This window comes from Triturus cristatus, chromosome 2_1, assembly GCF_964204655.1.
Source record: "Triturus cristatus chromosome 2_1, aTriCri1.1, whole genome shotgun sequence".
NCBI lineage: Eukaryota > Metazoa > Chordata > Amphibia > Caudata > Salamandridae > Triturus > Triturus cristatus.
Genome location: NC_140581.1, coordinates 1,069,234,202 through 1,069,255,218, shown reverse-complemented (window position 1 = coordinate 1,069,255,218; position 21,017 = coordinate 1,069,234,202). Strand labels below are relative to the sequence as shown.

The window sequence follows — 21,017 nt, the reverse complement described above, 5'->3', positions numbered from 1 at the left end:
AATTTATGTAATCTTTACTGTACATACTCTTTATGAACTGTAACTCCTTTTTCATTGTAAAATATGCATATTCTTGAGGATTGATTATCTTTTATGGTCTATGACCGAAATAAAGATTACTTTGATTGATTGATTGATTGATTGAATACTGGATGCACATCCATACGCTTGAGCCTCTCAGTCTGTCCACACAAGGAGGAACTCCTATGGACTGAACATGCTTGAGCCCCTAAATGTCCATATGAGCATACGCTTCAGACCTCGGGTCTATCCGTGCACCGAGGAAACCCTAAAGTTTCAACAAATGCTTCCCCGTCTCAGTCCATGAAGGCCTGCTCAGTGCCCCTCTTGCTTTGGGTCTTGCAGTGCAGGGCTGGGTAACTGCACATTGCATTGTGGGAAGGGAAGCCATCATGGAACTACTGGCTTTCTGACTGGCTAACTGAGGCCAATGCCTCACTAATAGAAAAGTGATGGATAACTGATGAAAAAAAGCGGTGTCACAAGTAGAACGTCCATTTCAAACTAGGTGTGACTGTCAAGAGTCCAAATCCAATCAAACTTGACACTTGCATTTAACGCATCGGATGAGGCTTTTGTTTAAACCTTCTAAACTGTCATAAAAAAGGTGTACAAGTAAGCAGATGAGAAAGAGAAACGGCCGAATTACAAAGAAACTGACTGCTAAAAATTTGCTACAGGCATTTGATAAATCTAGCAGCATATGCCAAAACTGTTGTAGAAACTTTAATAAATGATTAACTGAAATTTCACCCAATAGGTATGATTTTTAGAAACCTTTTGCTACTCTGTTATTCCTTAATGTTTGTGAAGATAGACAGCCCGAACACCCACTGTGTATATTTTGTCTAATTTCGTTATAGGGCACTCAAACTCTTTTCATAAACACGTTTCGGCTTTTTATTTGAATCTTTAATAAATCACAAATGCATTCTAATCATACCACTCTATTTATTTCTTCGAAAAATGAAGGAAAACACAAGCTTCTCAGTGCACATTAATTGATAGACCATCATAGGCCACGATTGCGGGGATGGCAGCGCCAAAGTACCTGCTGACTGTCCGATTTTCTTTTGCAGACACTTCCTCAGGCTGGCAGTGCATCAAAGGCATTACTTGTGGTCAGTCTGGTGACTGGCATCAGGTTTCGGCTAGCATTGGCATGTCACATATCATCACCTCTTTGCAACTACCATCTTCGTCACAGGCAGAGCCATTCAGAGGGCATGCCATGGCATCCAACGGATCTCAGGTTGGCACCGTTCTAGTTGCAGCACACACACCTCGGCACCGACATAGGACCAAAGATCACCCATCCCAATTGTAAGGTACAAAGCAACTGTGACATATTTCTTCATGTGGAACCCACACTGCAGTCCTCTCTCTAGATCAGGGTTCGCCAAAGTCGGTCCGGGAGGGCCGGATCCATGCCAGATTTTTAAGATAACTACATTTATCTAAATGTGGATAAGCTTAAAATCTAGCATGGATCCGGCCCTCCAGGACAGACTTTGGAGAACCCTGCTCTAAATCATAAGAGAGCCATGTCAGAGGCACCAGGCCATCAGTTAATGGCTTTCAGCTTAACCTTTTCTCTATTTTCTTTTCACAGCTATTTTAGTGTGGCTGAAATGAAACTGAAAGTTAGGGCTTGGTTCAAACAGAGGAATTCTACTAATTTCTCTCATCCTGGCACCACAGGGGTACATCAGTACGCCACATCAGGCTAAACCCAGTTTAGAGTCCTGTGCTAAGGCTTTGATTTATTTATTTGTTCCGCTCTTTACATGAATGTCAAGCAACCCATGCGGCCCTGTCCAAAGTGCATGTTCCCTCTGCATAAAAGTACACACTGCTGACCCCAGCTCACTTTCAGATCCTTGTGCTGCCAGTTTCACCTCTGTGTTATACGGTGCAGTGTCAGAGCCAGTGGTAACATTAGCCAAGCTGCCACCTCTGGCGACTACTAATTAATGTCCATGTGTTTTAGAGCTGGGCAAATTTGGATCATAGCGCCTAATTCGTTGTAAAGTAAACTGTGACACCTCCTCCATTTCTCACAAAGAGATTGTTCAGAGGGAATAGCAACAATACAGAATGTGCTGCAAAACAGTCTGTGACCAAAATGAACACCCATTAAGAAAAAGCAGCATATTCTTGAAAAATAAATCATGGGATTTAATGCACGATTGCACTATCTCATTTGTGATCCCATTGGAATTTGGTGATGGGTTCAAGTAGTTCTCTTGTTGGACTGCAAAAGTAGCATGACATGTGACTTGAAGTTCAGAGTCAGTACATGAGTGGCATATTTACTGACATGATGACATTTTAATTGCTTACTTATGGCTATTTTGAGTAGGAAGTCCCTCCTGTGTGTCTTTATGACAGGCTAAAGATATCCACTAATCATCCTTGCACCTTCGTTTGTATTACTTTGCTGTCATGGTAACATATTATTGAGTTTACAGCTTTTTCTGTTCACCAAATAAAGGTGTGCACAAACAAATCCTTTATTACAGCTACACCGAAAATACCGACCCCTTCTTAAAAGAATCTACAATGCAATGGCTTACTCTTTACGCCTTTTAAATCCTCCACTTACAATCAAACTTTATCTTCTGCCTTCTTTTTAGGTCGTGCCTGGGAGGCACATTCGCTGCTCTGCAAGGCATGCTGTATTCAAGTATGGAGTTGCAGCTCTGCCCATCTCCGCCCATATTTTTCATTGGCTTGTGTCATTTTCCTTCATAAATGCTGGCTTCTGTTTCGTTAATAGGCTTGTGAGTACCTCCTTAGTACCACCTTGTCTTCATCTGTAACCTCCCATGAGGACTGGCCCTATTACTTTGGTTGTTACACAGTATGTATTATTTAGTCTGCAAGCACTATTTTCTTTAATGAGTTTCTCCTACTGCAGGCACAACATGCGTTCCTGCAACATTTAGCGCGCCATGCATGCTTTCACTCTCCAAACAGCCCGGGATAATGGCGGCCGCTTCTTTGAAATAAAATAGGTTTAGCATTTACAAGAGTTACAGCTATTGGCATTGTAAAAAATGCCTTTTATGTATGTGTTAATTATCAAAACAGATAAATAAAAGGCCTTGTCATTTACAATGCCAATAGCTTAAACTCTGGTAAATGCTAGACCTTTGCATTGCAAATGCTTGTTAAAATACTCTTATTGGAGGGTGGACCTCTGATAATAAAGTCTGTCCAACCAAAAGGCCCTACTCGCAGCGGCCATGTTGGTGTGCCTCACTAGGGAATATTCTATCCAAGACAGCCTGGAGCAACAACTGCAGTCACTCAACTATTACAAACCCTTCTGCTGACGAAAGGAAGGCAGATCTATGAGATATGCCATTGCATATTTAAAAAAAGCGGGACTTATCCGTTTTGCTAATGCTTGTTTGTATTCTTAATATCTTTTATTCTATAAAGTTTTTATTATTTTACTATTCAATGGTCTGTAACTACAAATGCGTCAGAGCAAACAAAAATCCAACTCCTGCAAACATTATTTTTTCGAATATATGCTTCCCATCTTAACTAATCTCACTTGACATTGCTGCCTTTTAAATATTTGTTCAGTTACAGTCAAATGTATTTACTTAATTTTAATATTGAAAACTAGTGTACTTATGTTTAGAAAAAAAATCGTATTTTACACTTGCTACGAACAAACGCAGTTTGAAAGATCGCTCACTTATTAGCTCATTAAAATAGATAAAAGTACAAACAAATGCACGTATCAGTTCAGAAAATATAACTATTTTGAAATAAATGAATTTTAACATCCAATTGCATGCAATGGCCTGCTTGGTAACTGTGCAAAAATTGCTTGGAAACCCACTGCACTTCAAAAATCGGTCAAACATAGTCGGCATAATATGTAAGGCAGGATTACTTAATTCATGGAAACTAAAACGGTTATTTAAATGCATCCACTTTGTTTTTGACTAATCATTTTATAATTTCTTTGTGTAATATTCACCAAACACTTCACTTAGATAATGTTTGCTTTCAAACATGGGAACATTTGCTTTACCATTTACGGAACCCTTTAATGTGCATCAGTAATTGTGAAAATGGAATTATTTAAATGTGAGCACCATTTTGTCTCTGAATAGGAAAAAGCTTAGTTTTCTAATAAAACAAGGTTTAAAAGACCAATGTCTTGCTATAGGAGAATATTTAATGATTTAATTAATAATCTAACTGTTTGCCTTGACTTTCAAAAATTAGGGGCATATTAACAAGGGCAAGCAATAATTATCGCTGGCCCCACATAGAGGTAGAAATATTATCGCTGAAAATTATCACCATGATAACACTAAATTAACAATACATAGCGCTATGGTGATAATATTTCAGCGATAGCGGTGTTTACCATGGAACATCGCTGGTTTCCCAGCGATGTTCCATGGAAAACAGCGATAAGTCTGGAATTTAACAGACGTTAAATTTCAGCGTTAAGGCCGAGGTAGCGCGATTTTTTTTTATCGCTGCACCTTCTTGTTAATATCGCGAAGCTGCCTTCGCGATATTTTCATGTGTTGTTTTCACAGCCACCCCTTCTTTGCATCTCATTAGCGAGGCGAGGCTGTGAAAAAACGGGCCCTAAATCAAAGAAACACTCACTAGCATGTCCTTGATGATATTGCGAAATAATTATCGCCGCTTATCGCCCGAAAACGGACGCTAAAGCGGCGATAATTATATCGCCAGCCCTTGCTAATATGCCCCTTTCTTACTTGTCAAGAGGAAGTTATATCAGTTTATGACACATTCGTTTCCTAAAATTATCTGGATCATTTGAACAGCTCTGAGACGTGTCATGAAAATAAAGAAGTGATGTTAAGAAAAGCCAATTTTCGCAAGCAATATTACAATGTGAAGTCTATAGATTGATTTTGTCAGTTAAGGGTCACATTCTTTGAACGTTCTTTCTTGAAAAACAGGCTTGGTCATCAAATTGCTTGATGTATGAGCGTGAAACTACTTTTGCGATTCAGAATAGTTGGTTTCACACCGGTAAATAGCTTTACTGACACATGTGCTATCATGTGACTAATCTTCTCCTACAAGTGAGGAGTTGACAAGCCAGCATGAGACTTTTTTTTCCGTATCTTGTGCACATCCACAACCTCAACTTTGGGGGGACATCAAAAATATGTTTTCACACTAACCCACCATGAGAAATGTCACCTCCAGCTTCCTTACAGAAAAAAAGTAAGAAAGCACCATTGTGCTTTCTTTGATTTTAATACATGGAAGAATATGTACACATCTGCATATCCACCGGTCTAAATGGAATTGAAACAATTTTGCCAGATAATTTAATAGGTAGTGCTATTTCTGCGGCCTCTATTTAATTATACAGGACAGTTAATGTCAGGGCAAGAACAGCGTGGTTGCTAAGTATGGTACTTTCCATTTTGAGACCTTTCACTATCTTTATATCGTTAGCTGATATCATTATATGATTGATGGTGGAAAAGTGTCCTTTACCATAAAACGTTGGAATCATAGAGCCCTTTTCCCATAATTTCTGATCAATAATTTCTAGCTTGTGTTTATACATCAATTTGTTTACTGATTCTCCATAGGGGTCATGTGGAAAATGTGATTGGTCAAACCCAAAACATTCTAATTTACCACAAGATGCACTGCTTTGTTCTAGCATTTACGAATATTAAAATCTTCTGCCCAAATGAACATATGATGTGAGCCTATCCTGTTTAGAAAAGTGTCTATGTCCTTTACTAATTCTAAAACAACCCTAATATGTGTATTATTGAAAATTTATTGTAAACATTTATTAAAATCACCTCATGCCTTTGATCGATTAAAAAATACACCAATTGATACTAGGGAGATTTGGTCATAGCATTCCTAACATTGACAGAAAATTTGAAATAAGGATTGCCAAACCTCCTTTGGCTCGCCCGCTTACCAAAGGTATGGCCAGAGTTAAAATAGAAAAATAACCAATAATGGAAAAATTGTCCTCAGCCCAGGTTTCCTGTAGACATATAATATGGGCAGATTTAATGATACTTATCCAATCTGGATTATTTAGTTTTGATTTTTACCCCCACCACGTTCCAGCTCTTAAATTTTAGTAAATCATTTACATTTCCTTCATTTAATTCATTTTTTCTGCTGGTTACTTTTGTAGTCTGTATCCCAGTACTTTAATCCCCACTATCAAGCACCATGGTCTGATCAAGTCAATCCTGGCCATCCAACTGGGATAAAGGTGCAAATCTGTTTGCTGTTACGGTAGGGAAAATAAGCATACGGTTTGGAGCTTGTGGGTTGTCCTGATGCCTTTCTCCCATATGTTTAAACCTACGGGGAATACTACAGGGTTCACTGGCAAAGCAGTTGGGATTTCTGTCCTGTATCTGCTATGTCAGGAAGGTCTATAAAAGTATCCTAAAGGAAGGGTTTCGATTTTACTTGGACCAGTGGACCTTTCCGTCAGGCACTGTAATAGTTTACCAACAATATATGGTCTATGGAAATTCATGAGGACACAGTTCCCTATGTCTTCTTTTTGGCGAATCCCCACCCACGGTGTTTATCTTTACATGTACCACCTCTTGGAACGAATCACCCGTCAAACATGAGGTTAACTTCAGCCAGTTCACTGATTTATTTAGTAGGGCCATATAATCCTCACAACCCTCTCTAGCAAGCTTTGGCACACCCTTTAATATAATAGTATAAGGGCTACATTCTGGTGGGAGATGGGGCACAGGGTCAGACTGATTTGCATATGGCCATGTCTGAACTGGGGTGGCAGAGTGGGCTAAAGAATGGTGATGGATTAAACCCAGATCAGTTGACTGGGGGTGAGTGCTTGCAATGTTCAACACTCCGTCCATCATTTCCTTTGGTTTTTGCTTTGTTCGCCATAAGTTGGCAGGGTATGCTCAGACGTGAGTCCCTTGCTCACTTTGCCACTGGATTCAAGCAAGCCTGGCTGAAGACGGCTGAAATGCCAGAAACCGGTCCTAGGAAGCTTGTTTCCTGTCCAGGGAAGACATGGCTTGGCAGTTCGGGCTGGACTGTTCCAATGAGGCACAGGGTCAGACTGATTTGCATATGGCCATGTCTGAACTGGGGTGGCAGAGTGGGCTAAAGAATGGTGATGGATTAAACCCAGATCAGTTGACTGGGGGTGAGTGCTTGCAATGTTCAACACTCCGTCCATCATTTCCTTTGGTTTTTGCTTTGTTCGCCATAAGTTGGCAGGGTATGCTCAGACGTGAGTCCCTTGCTCACTTTGCCACTGGATTCAAGCAAGCCTGGCTGAAGACGGCTGAAATGCCAGAAACCGGTCCTAGGAAGCTTGTTTCCTGTCCAGGGAAGACATGGCTTGGCAGTTCGGGCTGGACTGTTCCAATGAGGCACAGGGTCAGACTGATTTGCATATGGCCATGTCTGAACTGGGGTGGCAGAGTGGGCTAAAGAATGGTGATGGATTAAACCCAGATCAGTTGACTGGGGGTGAGTGCTTGCAATGTTCAACACTCCGTCCATCATTTCCTTTGGTTTTTGCTTTGTTCGCCATAAGTTGGCAGGGTATGCTCAGACGTGAGTCCCTTGCTCACTTTGCCACTGGATTCAAGCAAGCCTGGCTGAAGACGGCTGAAATGCCAGAAACCGGTCCTAGGAAGCTTGTTTCCTGTCCAGGGAAGACATGGCTTGGCAGTTCGGGCTGGACTGTTCCAATGAGGCACAGGGTCAGACTGATTTGCATATGGCCATGTCTGAACTGGGGTGGCAGAGTGGGCTAAAGAATGGTGATGGATTAAACCCAGATCAGTTGACTGGGGGTGAGTGCTTGCAATGTTCAACACTCCGTCCATCATTTCCTTTGGTTTTTGCTTTGTTCGCCATAAGTTGGCAGGGTATGCTCAGACGTGAGTCCCTTGCTCACTTTGCCACTGGATTCAAGCAAGCCTGGCTGAAGACGGCTGAAATGCCAGAAACCGGTCCTAGGAAGCTTGTTTCCTGTCCAGGGAAGACATGGCTTGGCAGTTCGGGCTGGACTGTTCCAATGAGGCACAGGGTCAGACTGATTTGCATATGGCCATGTCTGAACTGGGGTGGCAGAGTGGGCTAAAGAATGGTGATGGATTAAACCCAGATCAGTTGACTGGGGGTGAGTGCTTGCAATGTTCAACACTCCGTCCATCATTTCCTTTGGTTTTTGCTTTGGGAGATGGGAGTATCCCTTCTCATAACATTGGTCCCTCCCATTTATTGTTCCTTGTGGACCTATATTTCTGTGATTGGTGTTAGTGACTGGACCTGTAGAGTGATCAGAAATACCTGGCATTAGGTGAATTTGTATTGAGACTACTTCATTTTTCTGATGTCTAAAGGAACTCTGACCCCCCCCCACCTGACCAGTGTTTGATTCAACTATTAGAATATCGGGGGGTTGGACTACAAAATTCACATTTCCCAACCTCTGTCTTTCATTCAGTATACTTTTAACGTCCATTATGTGGGAGGCCATAACATCTAATCGTAACAGAAGAGGGGCAATTTCCAGCTTAATTATATCCCTAAGTATTTATTTGCTACTCCCCAAAAACTGAACCATGGATGCATCTGTAAGAGGACAGAGGGCCATGTTCTCAGTGTTGGGATTTGTTTGACGCCCTACAGGAATAGATGGCTCCCGTCCTTTGCCCACTACTACTGTAGCTTGACTCGGCTGGTTGGGTTTCTGCGGTCTAGCAGGCTTGCCCTTAGTTTTGGCTCCAGTAGTCCTCCTAACATTTTTACTTTTAGGTGTACTTACTTCTAAATCAGACTCCTGAGATCTTGTGGCCTCCATCATTTCGGAAGTGCAGAGTGAATTACTTAATGAGGCAAGGGAAGATCTCAACGAAATTTGTTCCTCTGGATAGGTAACCAAATCGCAGTGTGTGTAACCGCGGAACTCTGGGCATATGTGGGCCCCATTATCTTTCTTTTTGCCATTTCTATTATATAAATTACTGATTATATATTACAAGTGGCTAGAATTACTTACGTTTATACTCACAGCAAAACAAAACAACAAGAACGAACCCCCAATTTACCAAAATGCAAAACAAATTCTATGAACCCAAAAAACAAAAACAAACACTCCCCTAGTCTGGAGACACCAGGAATACCAGTTTAAAAGAATATTTGGTTTTACTTTATATATGCTTACAAGACACATACAGTATGAGAGTAATTTCCAGTGTATCAAAGTTGGCAGCAATGTGTTATCACCTTACAACATTATCACATGCAATAGTCTAGACAATGTATTGTACCCACATTCCACAATTACGCACAATAAAGCTATAACATTGCGGGGTGAGAATACCTTGTTGATCAGTGTTTTATACAGCAAGGGTCGTGACGGGCACCATGGCCTAGCCCACGTGCAACCTAATGGGCCAGCCTAGCTATATGAAAGTATGGGACCAGGAACATCCATTGCAACAGCGTCGTGCTGAAGGAGATATGTCGTGAATGGGTCCCAGATATTTTGAGGGCGGTTCATTCGAGGCTTTAGGTCCCAAAAAGTAGTCAGCTGTGCTTGGCACTGCGAGACACTGGCTAGCCACGCTTTCGCTGAGGGCGCTGGCCTTCGGCCCCAGTGTATCGCTACCCTGCATTTGGCCAGCAGCAATAGCATCACAAATAGGCAGCGGTCCGTGTCCAAAGTCTCCTTAACATATCCAAGTAGACACAGCCGATCTGGTAGAAAGGATTCTCCTGTGATGGAGCTAATCGTCGCACACAAATTCCGCGAGTAGTCTGCCACCCTCAGGCATTTCCAGGCTAGATGCACAAATGTGGCATCCTGTGCAGAGCAGCGCAAACTCCTCGCATCGCCAGCACGTCCTATCCTATGTAAGTGTGCCAGGGTACGATACATCCTATGTAGATATTTAAAATGTATCAGTCGCCGTCTATAATTGAGGGACAAGCAATCTGTTTGGCCGCAACTGTAAAGCCATTGCTCTGCTGGTAATTCCAGACCTAAGTCTAGTTCCCAGGCCTGACGGGCCCTCGAGGTGTCCAGCAGGGAATCAGTCTTTGTAAAGGAATATAGTTGAGTAATGAGTTTGCGCGGCGATGTAGTTGCGTGGATATATTCTAATGCAGTGGAGACTAGGGAGGTGAGAAACGAGCTGTGTGCTCCAACAGGTCGCCCTGATTTGATAATATAATGATGTGTCTAGTAGTGTGACCGCATGCTTGCCATTACTGGTGAATGGATGGAAAAACTGGCCATCTGGGTATAGGTCTGCGAATGTTTCGACGCCCGATGCACCCGCTCATCCTGGCATGCCTCGATCCTGCAGCAGGAGGAAAGAGGGGCTCTCCGTCAATTTAGTGGATGGCGCATACAGCCTCTAAATGATTAAATGATTTTACTTCAGATGAAGGTCTGAGTGGGCCTAGGCCCGGTCCCACACTGCAAGGTTGCAGCTCACTTTTTTTGTTGAGACGCCTGAAGGCTACTGAAATTTTGAATACTCAGTGAGGCAGCACAGGTTTGAGCAATGATAGCAAACTTAGGAGCAAATCTCACCCTCAGGAGGGACAACAACAGATAATCGGCACAAACTTCCAACGGTATACTAAAGCTTCAAGAGGCCAAGGTGATCCCACAACAATGATAGCAATAGCAATAGTCCCGAAGCTGATTAGGAATTTTGATGTAAAAACCGTCATAGGAATGTAACTGTGTAATGCAGGTGCAATGCAATGGCCGGCAGACAAATAGCAGAAATATGTGGCAGTAAGAAAAACGGTCCTAGAAGATCCTCTTTCCTCCTTCCACCTCCAGAAGACAAAAGAGGTACGGTGTTCCTGGGTGGCAAGTTGGCCACCTGGTGAGTACTCAGAGTACACACCCATGCATTGATGAACAATCAATAATGTCCACTACTTAACTGAAAACCTCACTCCAACTGGAAATCTGAGGTAAGAACAAGCCACGGGTTTAAGATCTCTCTGCTCTAGCCAGCTCTAACCATAGGTCAATGTCGGTAATGTTACCAAAATCTCCATTGGCCCCCACTGTTTAATCAAGAGAAAAGGGGGAGATTTGCAGCATTCACAATACACAAAACACTGATTGCACACCAGCACCACACTTTCGCTCACCTCCAGACCTGCCCTGCCGTACACCTGTGCCTACCCGCCTCCGCGAGCCAGCCGGGCACAGTGACGGTGGTAGGAGCGATAAACTGTAGAATGGTGCTTTTGGTGGTGTCGGCGCTCGGTGTAGGTCCTCTCCCAACTTACCGCTGTGCCTTTGGAATGCAGCAGTCTGAAGCCAAGTGAGGCCAAGGAAAAGGAAAAATCACGCCTTCCTCACGGCGATCCTCTGCAATCAATCTCCATCCGCCTCCCTTTCAACTCTGTGTGTGTGTGTGTGTGTGTGTGCGTGGCAGGCACGAGCACTGCGTCATGGGGGAGGGGCTACCAAAGTCGATCACAGCAAAAGATTTCTCTTTCCTTCTGCTCCACCAGCTCTGCTTCAGGTGCTGACATTTGTAGCGCAAGGTCCTGCTCCCTCAGGTGTCTTCCAGGAAGCTCCTGATGCAGGAAAATGCACTACCCACTCTCATAGCAGACAAAAAAATTACTTAGGTCTGCATTTCCTGAAATGAGTCCCTTGTGACGTGGATATTTATATAATATCTGTCATCTGTGTGATGTGGTAATATCCCAGATTTTGAAAACCGGGTCATGTTTCACCGAAATGTCAGCTTGAGTTTGCTTGGGAGGGTAAAGCACACCAGCCACGAAAGGCTCCCAATCCCTGCACAGCTTGATATATCATATTTATTTTATCAGTGTTGGATATCTGTTTGATGTTTGCCCATCCAGATTTACCCCACTGGGCTCCCACAACATGCTTCTTTATTCCACTCATCTTCATTCTGGTATTTTCCTCTGGTGAACCTTATGCTTTGATCTCAATGATGTAGACATTGCAAAGCATTAATATGCAAACATATTGGTCAGTGACTCATGAACTGAGTGTATAGGTGCAAGTGTCTTGCAATTACATAGATTATGAAGAATGTGTTTCAACACCATGAAGTTTTTGTCTCTTCAATCAGTGGTACATCGAAGAGAAGAACTTTCCAGTTGCCATTCAAAGGTTATCTAGTCTTTAGTCCTTACCCATGTGAGTACTCAAGATATTTTCACCAAGATTTTATATTCAGATAGCTGAAATATTTATCTATTTTAAACTTATTTTGATCAGTTTTTTCAATATTAAGCATTCTTTCAAAGATTTGCATTAAAACAATCACAAGTGATATACGTAATCTTATAAGGAATGAGGTTCACCAGTGTGTCAATTAACAACCAAAACTTAAATCAGCATGGGCAATTCTCTTTCATTGACTAGTAAGTAGTGATCGATTATTTTGTGCTTAAGCGAGTTATGGGGCTTTTATCATACTTATAATAAATACCTTTTAGTTCCCCTGCTTCTCTGATGTCCCCCTCCCACCTCCCATCCCATGTTTCCTAGAGTCACAGTGTATCATCATCCCGTTCGGGGCATCCCCCCCATGCCTTGCTTGGCCTTCCTTCATACTTATGTGTGCCCTGGCTGACCTTACCGCTTGTTTGGCAGGTTTGGGTGGCCGCTCACATGCTTTCCATGGACTTCTGGCCTGACTCCCGGAGATACTCACTTGTCCACCATCAGTTTATCTGCTCTCCCGGCACTCAGCACTATGCCATCACTATGCACATATCTCTCCTCCACGTCCGACTGTGGCGGCCGCCTATCACTTTCAATGCCATTGGTGTTCACTGCTGCCTCGAAGTGGTGGTTGTCTTGTCAGAGGTTCTTGACTCGCCACAGACAGTTTAGGACATAGGACTGCATTTGTCCTTTCCACGGTTTAGTGTTGTACACCCCACTTGGGTTGTTAACTGCCCACTACCTGCCTTATCTCCTTTGGTTGTCCCCCGGAGGGTTCCTCCCTTTCCCTACCTCCACTTAGTCCTGCCTTTCCTGACTCCCATCCTGTTAAAAGCCACCTCCAGTTCCAGACGCTTGCTTATCCTCATCCTCATATTGAGCGGTATTCAGACAAGAGATCGAGTTAAAAATATAGAGCTGCATAAATATCAAGTTTTATCATGTTGACACAGAAATATTGTGTGCAAAAATATTGGCTTTTAAGGTAAGAAATATTGTTTTTTAAGTTTCTCTATGTGTTTAAATAATGTTTTAATTGTATATTTATTGTTTGCGTAATTGTTGTCAAGGGTTGTGAGACTTGTAGGAGTACTTCTTGATCGGCTCCAGGGGTGGATGGAAGAACATGAAATATTGAGCCCTTACCAAGCCGGATTCAGAAAGAACACTTCCACCGTCAACCAAATATATAGACTCCAACTTTTATTTTGGAAAACGGTGAGAATGGAGGGTGGTAGTCTCTATTTCATTTTTGTGGATCTGAAGACGGCTTTTGATTTGGTGCCCAGAGATAAATGATGGGGGGTACTTAGAGATCTGGGAATCCCCTCTTTTCCTTTCGAGTATGCTTATGAGATAGCACAAAGGCAATTTCACCCAAGTAAGGTGTGGGAAAGGCAGGGAAAGGCAGTGAATTAACTTCCTGATTCCCAATTGACAGGAGTAAGGCAGGGGTGTGTGCTTGCACCCACCCTGTTTTGCCTCTTTGTCAATGCATTGGTTGTCCAACTTAGCGAGGTAAAGGACAATGACTCCCTGAAGTTAGCAAGCAGAAAAGTCCCAGCAATGATATTTGCGGATGACATCCTCTTAACGTCAAAGTCGCCAATGGGCATACAGAGGGTTCTTGATAGCTCTGCCATTTTCAGTAACAGCAGGGGGCTAGAGAAGGCAAAGTTCATGGTCTTCAACCCAGCCAGAACATCTCACCCCAACCCTTGTCTAAATGGCACTATGCTGGATAGGGTGTCAGTATTCGAATATTTAGGTGTCACTCTGACAGAAAATATGGAGATGGGGCCACACATAACCAAAGCTAGGCTCACGCTAGCCCAGAGCACTGAGGGTATTGTATAATTAGAATGAAATTCCTCAAACAAACCTGATGGGCCTATAGCAGAGATTTATAAGGTGCAAGCCAGGGGCGCGACTATGTACGGGGCTGAACTATGGGGTTACTGTTGTCCTTGTGATGTGAGCAAAGTAGAGAATGGTTTTATGAGGCAGATATTGTGCCTCCCCTCCAGTAACCCCTTAATCCCTTTACGACTGGATTTAGGAATTAGACCGATTGGGGATGAGATTGGTCTCAGACCCCTAACTTTTTGGCACAGATTGTCGGTGACCCCGGAACTAGAAGTTTATCGGTCAGAACTGAAATAGCTATTGAGGTTCCCGGGTGTAGAAAAAATCCCTTGGTTTGCATACATAAAGGATGAATGCAGTAGGCTGGGAAAACCAAGTCTCTGGATTAACCCAGGGGAAGCATGTTTTGCAATCTCACGCTCAGAATTGGTAAAAACCTAAAAAATTAATAACTTTGCAGCCATCCAAGGGAGTTCAGCTCTAGAGCACTTGACAGCCGAATTCCTGTCAATCAAAGATGAGTACGCAATAGAGCCCTTCCTGGACGATATCCAGCCAATCCTGGCAAGGAAACTATATGTCCAGTTTAGATTTGGTACTCTGCCGCTCCGTGCCTTCTCCTAAAAATGGTCAAAAACTGCCTTGCAAGGGTGCCCTGTCTGCAATTGTGAGGAAGAGTCAGAGCTTCATGTTTTCTTTTTTTGTCCTAGCTACAAAGCAGTCAAGCAGCGCTGGCTTATTCAGCTGTGCAGAAATTTAGGGTTTGTGCATTGTGAGGGGCATCTACAGTCCTAAAGTTTGACACTCGCAAGCCCATTGTCTTTGCTGTATCCAGATTTTTAACTTCAATGTGGCGCATGCGCTGGACCTTTTTAAACCTGTTCTCTCAGTCCTAAATGTATATACTGTTTCCATTTGCTATCATCCTTACCCACTTTTTTTAAATCTTTTTAATGTTTCAAATCCTAAATTTGCTGATGAATTATATTTTTATTTTGCTAATTGCAAGTGTAAACTTTTTATCTTTGAGGTGGCCTTTTCTCTAAGGGGAAAGATTCTTGATAGTTGATTGGGAACGGGTTTGAGACACAATTTGCCCTGATCCACCACTTTATGACATCTGCATTGTTTTTTAAGGTTGCGAAACTAAAATCAAGTGTGTAGCCACCAACGATTGTTCGAATTTTACATGGTTTTATGTGCAAGAACTTTCTTTGTCTGCTTTTTATGGTCCTAGTTGATCGAAATAAAGAATTTTGGAATGGAATGAAATGGAGACTTGTAGGGGTAGAGGGTGGGAAGTTAATTAGTATAATTAATGTAAATTTGTCAAAATTAATATTAAATATTTTTGTGATTTTTAAGTATGTAAATTGTGCAAATGATATTTTGTAAGTTAGATTTTAGTTGATTAATTCTTGATAATTTATTGAATAATTAATTGCTATTTAATTATGTAAATTGTGTAATTAATATAATTGTTAATTAATATTTTAGGTGCAGGATGTTGAGTTAGGGTACCTTTAAAAAATTGGCGCCCTCTGTCCTGTACCACATGCGCTGCTGAAGGTTTGCACAGCCAGACTGCGAAATCAAACATAGCCTCTGCGATTGTTCGGGCGTCTTCCGCCAGTGGGCTCATATAGGTGCTAACTCGGGCCTTGTGATGGACCTCCCCTACCCTGCTGACAGCCCTGATTATGCTGCATGACTTTGCTGACCTCCCTGACCTTTCAATGCATGTGAGACGGTTACAGTTGATGGCCCTGACCATGGCAAAGCTCTTTTTACTGCACAAGTGGTGCATGACCCCTCTACTCACCCAGAATGAGTTGCCTACCTAGATATATAAGGTAGCTTCCTACAATAGGGTTGTTTACTGGATCCAGGCCAAGGAAGAGGTGTTTGAGGATATTTTGTCCTGCTTCTTGAACCTGGGAGAGGGCACACCTTCCACCATTGCTGCATGATAGATTTGTCTTTCATGCCTGTGACTATATGCTGATGAGCAGCTCCTGTTTTCCTCCCTTTTTCACCCAGACAAGATGGAACTTGCTGCACTCTGCTGTGTAGCCCGTCTATGCCACTCCTTCCAGTTATCCCATAGCTCTACCTTATACCAGTCTTATTCTACATAGCCCTACCCCGCCCAGCCCCATTCCCCCATCCTCCTCCCCCTTGGACCTCTGTTGGAACTCATGGGTCCCCCATGCCCTGTCCTCATTCTATAAGCCCACTTCCTTGTGACCTGCATCATGTGAGAGGCCTCTCTGTTGGATGGCAGATTCTACTTGTGTATTGTACGTGGGGTGCACTGCCCATTCTCGGCCAGTGGGGTGTTACAGCTTACTTTTTCATCATATCTTGTTTCCTACTCTGGTTCTCCCCCTTTGATGCTGATTTGTTGTGTTGCCTCTTGTGCTCTGACCACCAGGACATCCGGTGAATGGTCTGCTTCTAGTACGAGATCGATTCTCACCTCCCTCCCTTTTCTATTTCCCCGTTCTAGATTTTGTACATTGTGTATGGTCCTGAGCAGGTATACTTGGATTTCTGGCTTCCTGTACACATTATTGTACTGCTGAAATATTTCACAATAAAAATGGTTAAAACTTTTTTTAAAATACCACTTTTAGAAAGGTGACATTTCCCAACCTCAGCCATTTAATGCTTGGAGCCTTTGTCTGGGTCACATGACTGGGTGTAGTTGACAGATGGTCTTTGTGTATTCCATGTAGACAGCCACACACAATAGAGATCTTAGGTGTACCTGAATGGGCCAATACTGGCAGAGTGGGAAGACGGAGCTGGGCATAGTCCTGCTTACACCTGAGTAGGCTATGTCCTGCCTTCACGCAAAGGATTGCATAACCCCTGAAGCTAGTCTGGAGCCAGGATTGGGGCGGCAGGAAACCCATGCACTTGCCAAGGTAAACCTCCAGAAGCTTCTGCCACTTCAAAGGACTCACCAGGTCTAAATATTAGAACTCAGACACCAACTCTTCAGTACGCTCTGAGACCTGTGAAATCTGCAGAAGGAATGCTGTGCTGCTTTACTGCCAAAAGGACTGCCACTCCGCTGCCCTGCTACTCTGCTGCTCTGCTCCCTGCTGCCCTGCTTGCTGAAAAGGAAGCTTGGACCTCCACCTTTCATGCCACGCTGAAGTTATTCCAAGGGTTAGGCAGCTGACGTACTTTTCTGAGCTACAGGGACATAAGCTCCAGAGGTTCCCTGCAACTGCCCTGCTGACCTGCTGACTGGACCTGCAACTGGACCTGCCTGAGCCCTGCTGGCCACGGCTGGAGGGAGATCCTGGCTTTCAAGTGGTACCCATCAAGTCCTGACCCATGGTGTAGTTCAATTGAGATCCCCTGATGTTTTTGGACTCCTGGCCAACACGAATAGGCCTGTTCGTGCCAAGACCTTGCCACCAACGTAAGGTTCCTGATAACCAACTCTTCCCACAACTGCATCGACCGCTGCGATGACCGCCAATGCGAATCTCCAGCCCTGACCATCTGCGAGGCCGACAGGATCTTCCAGCTACAGCAGCAACTGTCCGGGACAGCAGTCTGGCTTTTTGCGCGACTTTGATTGACACCAGTGATGATATCACTTCTCCCCGCGGCCCCTTCCACCGGTGCTGGACTGAGAAGGGTACTCTTTCAGCTGGACTAATCTGATCCCGGTATCCAACTCATGCTCCATCACGGTTGGTCTGAACTTGTGACTTTCCCCAGTCACGCACGATCAGATAGCCTTGAATGGCACTTTGGGCTTTTTGGCTCTAGTTTCACTTAAATCTTCAAAATTGTATATCCCCGGTTCTACTGTCATTTTGGTCTTGATTTACTGATTAAATTATAGTCTATTTTTCTAAATTGGTGTGATATGTTTCTTGGGTTGAATCATCAAAGCTGGGTCTGGTGGCTCAGTGGACTAATGCAGCCACTGCAGGACCCTGTGTTCAACCTCATGGTCATAGGTTCAAGTCCACTCAGCCTTTCATCCATCTGAGGTCAATAAAATGAGTACCGTTGGGTTACAATAAACATCTGTTATTCAGTGCCAAGAGACCTATGGGTGAACATGCGCTTTACAAATACTTATGTTATTTTATTACTGTTTGAAGTGGTGCATAAGTAAACTACACATTTCTTCTAAATTAAGCCTTACTGCGCTGTGCCAAGCTACCAGGAGGTTGAACACAAGCTAATTTGGGGTTTGCTTATGGCTTCACCCTAACAAGATTGTGGTTGTTGCTTGAGTAGGGATTTACCCCGCTCAGCCAGTTACCCAGCTTCTTACAGGCCCTTTCCAACACATCCAACGTTTGAAAAACCTTAAGCTTAGACCTTTAGATTAAACACTGTTTAATCTGAGCAACACATTTACCTCATCTTGTATATCTCGGGAATAGAATATGAAACCTGGCTGTTCATAATGTTAAAGCATAACTCATTGGTTTGGCACAAAACTGCAGTATGTTATCCCCTGGTTACATATCCCGTGTCAACTCTGGTGCCTACAAATCGATTCACTCTGTCTCGTGCAATCTCCTGCATAATATTAACGATTGAGTTGACAATTATCGGATCAACTGTGAAATATTTTATTGGGATTTTCAAGAATATACATCATGCGTGAGCTCTCCAGGCTGCTTGGTTAGGAAGAAGCAATCATGTATCCAAAACCGGAGGCTGTTACAATAGCTTTCTGTCAAAGACATGTTCCAATTCAAGAGTTACAGTGGGCGGGCACTATTTATCTAAAGTGAGCATCAATCACTTCAGCATCCTGCCTGACTTCTGGGAAGCAGACATGCATTCCAGATTCAGATTCTTTCATCTGATCGATTTAAAGCCTAAAATATTCTCATTATGGAGCAGGCAGTTGATAGTATACGCTTAGGCTGTATAATACAGAACGCACTACAAAATGTCGTTTGATAGTCTCAAATGTGTTAGATTTTGGTTCCATGAAAGTTGCGAAAGTCTACCTTTACCGAATGTTGTACTGTTGATGTCTCCACTTGTAAAAGGCAGTAGCAAGATACAGAGCTAGAAAAAGTGGAGAACTGTTGCAAACTCCTAGGGGGCAGATTTATAACGGACTTGCGCCACTTTTACGCCGCCGTTGCGTCACTTTTGTGACGCAGCGGCGGCGTAAACCCTGCGCCATGTTGCGCCCCATTTACAATGTGACGCATCTAGGGAGATGCGTCACGTTGTAAAGCTTGCGCTACATGTGGGCGTTCCTGCACGGGGGGGGGCGTTCCGGCGCAGGAACGCCTCCGAAAAGTGGCTGAGTGAAATCTACAAGATTTCACTCAGTCACTTTTCCAGCCATGCTGCGTCAAAACCCTGCGCCTGTTTGAAGCAGGCGTAAGGATTGATGCAGCATTGTAACGATAGGGCACCCCTGAGCCTTGCTGGAGCTGCGTCGCGCTTGCGACGCAACTCCAGCAATGCGCCTACCTTCCGCCATCAGATGCGTCACGCATCTGTTTATCCTTGCACCACGATGCGCTGCATTGTAAATGCGGCGCATCTATTGTGGCGCAAGGGTAAACTTTCGTGACGCATCTTCCCTGGCGCATCCATGCTGATTTGCAGGGATGCGCCAGGGAACATAAATCTGCCCCCAAGAGTCCTTGCATGGGAGAAAAGGGGTAAGACGATAGGAAACATAGATGAGTATAAATGAGGGAAAGCTTTAACATGGAGACAATAATAACATATGCCGTAACTGACAGCATGCGATATAGTTAGAAATTATACTGTGGGGAGAAGAGGAGAAGAACGGTTTGACATCATCAGTGATATAAAAGACTAAGCGAAAAAAGAATATCCAAAGAGAGAAGAGCTGCAAATGGGAAAGAGTTAGGGGCATATTTTCAAGGGCAGGATCGCCACTTTAGTGGCACTTTTTGCCGCTAAAGCGGTGATATTTTTATCGCCCTATTTACAAGGCATCGCAAACATGCATTTGCGCATGTTAGCAGCTGATTTTGTAACGCATCTCATGCCAGCGATAAACATCCCTAATGAAATGCAAATTAGGCGTTCCTTCAAAAACACAACATGAAAGAGGGCGCTAACACAACAGCGCTGTATTAACAAGGCGGCCCCGGTCTTGCGAAGCAATATTAAAAGTCCTGCTAACCGCGGTTATCGCCGGATCCTAACGTCTGGTCAAAACCTGACCTAAGCATATTTAGTATCGGAGGTGGACTGACAGGTCAAATCCACACTCCCATATTAACAAGCTTTCATTAGCGCTGTGAAATCATCGCTTGATTTCACACGCTAATGATGATTATCTCCGTCTATCGCTGGTTTGTACGTCGCCTGTGAGCTAAGCGTTGTTAATACGCCGCTAACTGCAATGTAACGGCGATGTAATCCAGCGATAGACGGCGATAATCAAGCGCGATTTGCGATATTCAACGCTTGCCATTGATAATATGCCCCTTGGGCTCCTAAGACAAAACAGGAAACGAAAAGGATGGATGCTTACCACCAATGATAGAAAATGGAATTAAGGAATAGTTACAAAGAAAACTTAAAATGTCCCAAATACAAAACAAAAAGATAGTTACCAGGATAATGCGTGATTTACTACTCATTGATTAAAAAGCATGATAAACGTTCCTCAGAGTTCCAAGATTGTCTTTATAGATTTACTGATACATTAATAAAAGCCAGTAATGTGATTGCACTAATGACACAGGTTTCTGTCCACGTAAATTCAAAAAAATAGTTCACCACTAAACTGAGAACAAAATTCTAAGCTACATCAATTAGAACATGCTTCAGATTGTTTTCCAATGACGAAGACAAATACAATCCTCCAGATTTATAAGGCCCTAAACATCAA

At 43.3% G+C, this 21,017-nt stretch overlaps 1 protein-coding gene across 1 annotated transcript in view; it reads right to left on the bottom strand.

Moving 5' to 3' along the window:
* Positions 1–21,017, bottom strand: part of BANK1 (B cell scaffold protein with ankyrin repeats 1) — a 2,329,074-nt gene that overhangs the window by 1,616,338 nt on the left and 691,719 nt on the right. The window lies entirely within an intron of this gene.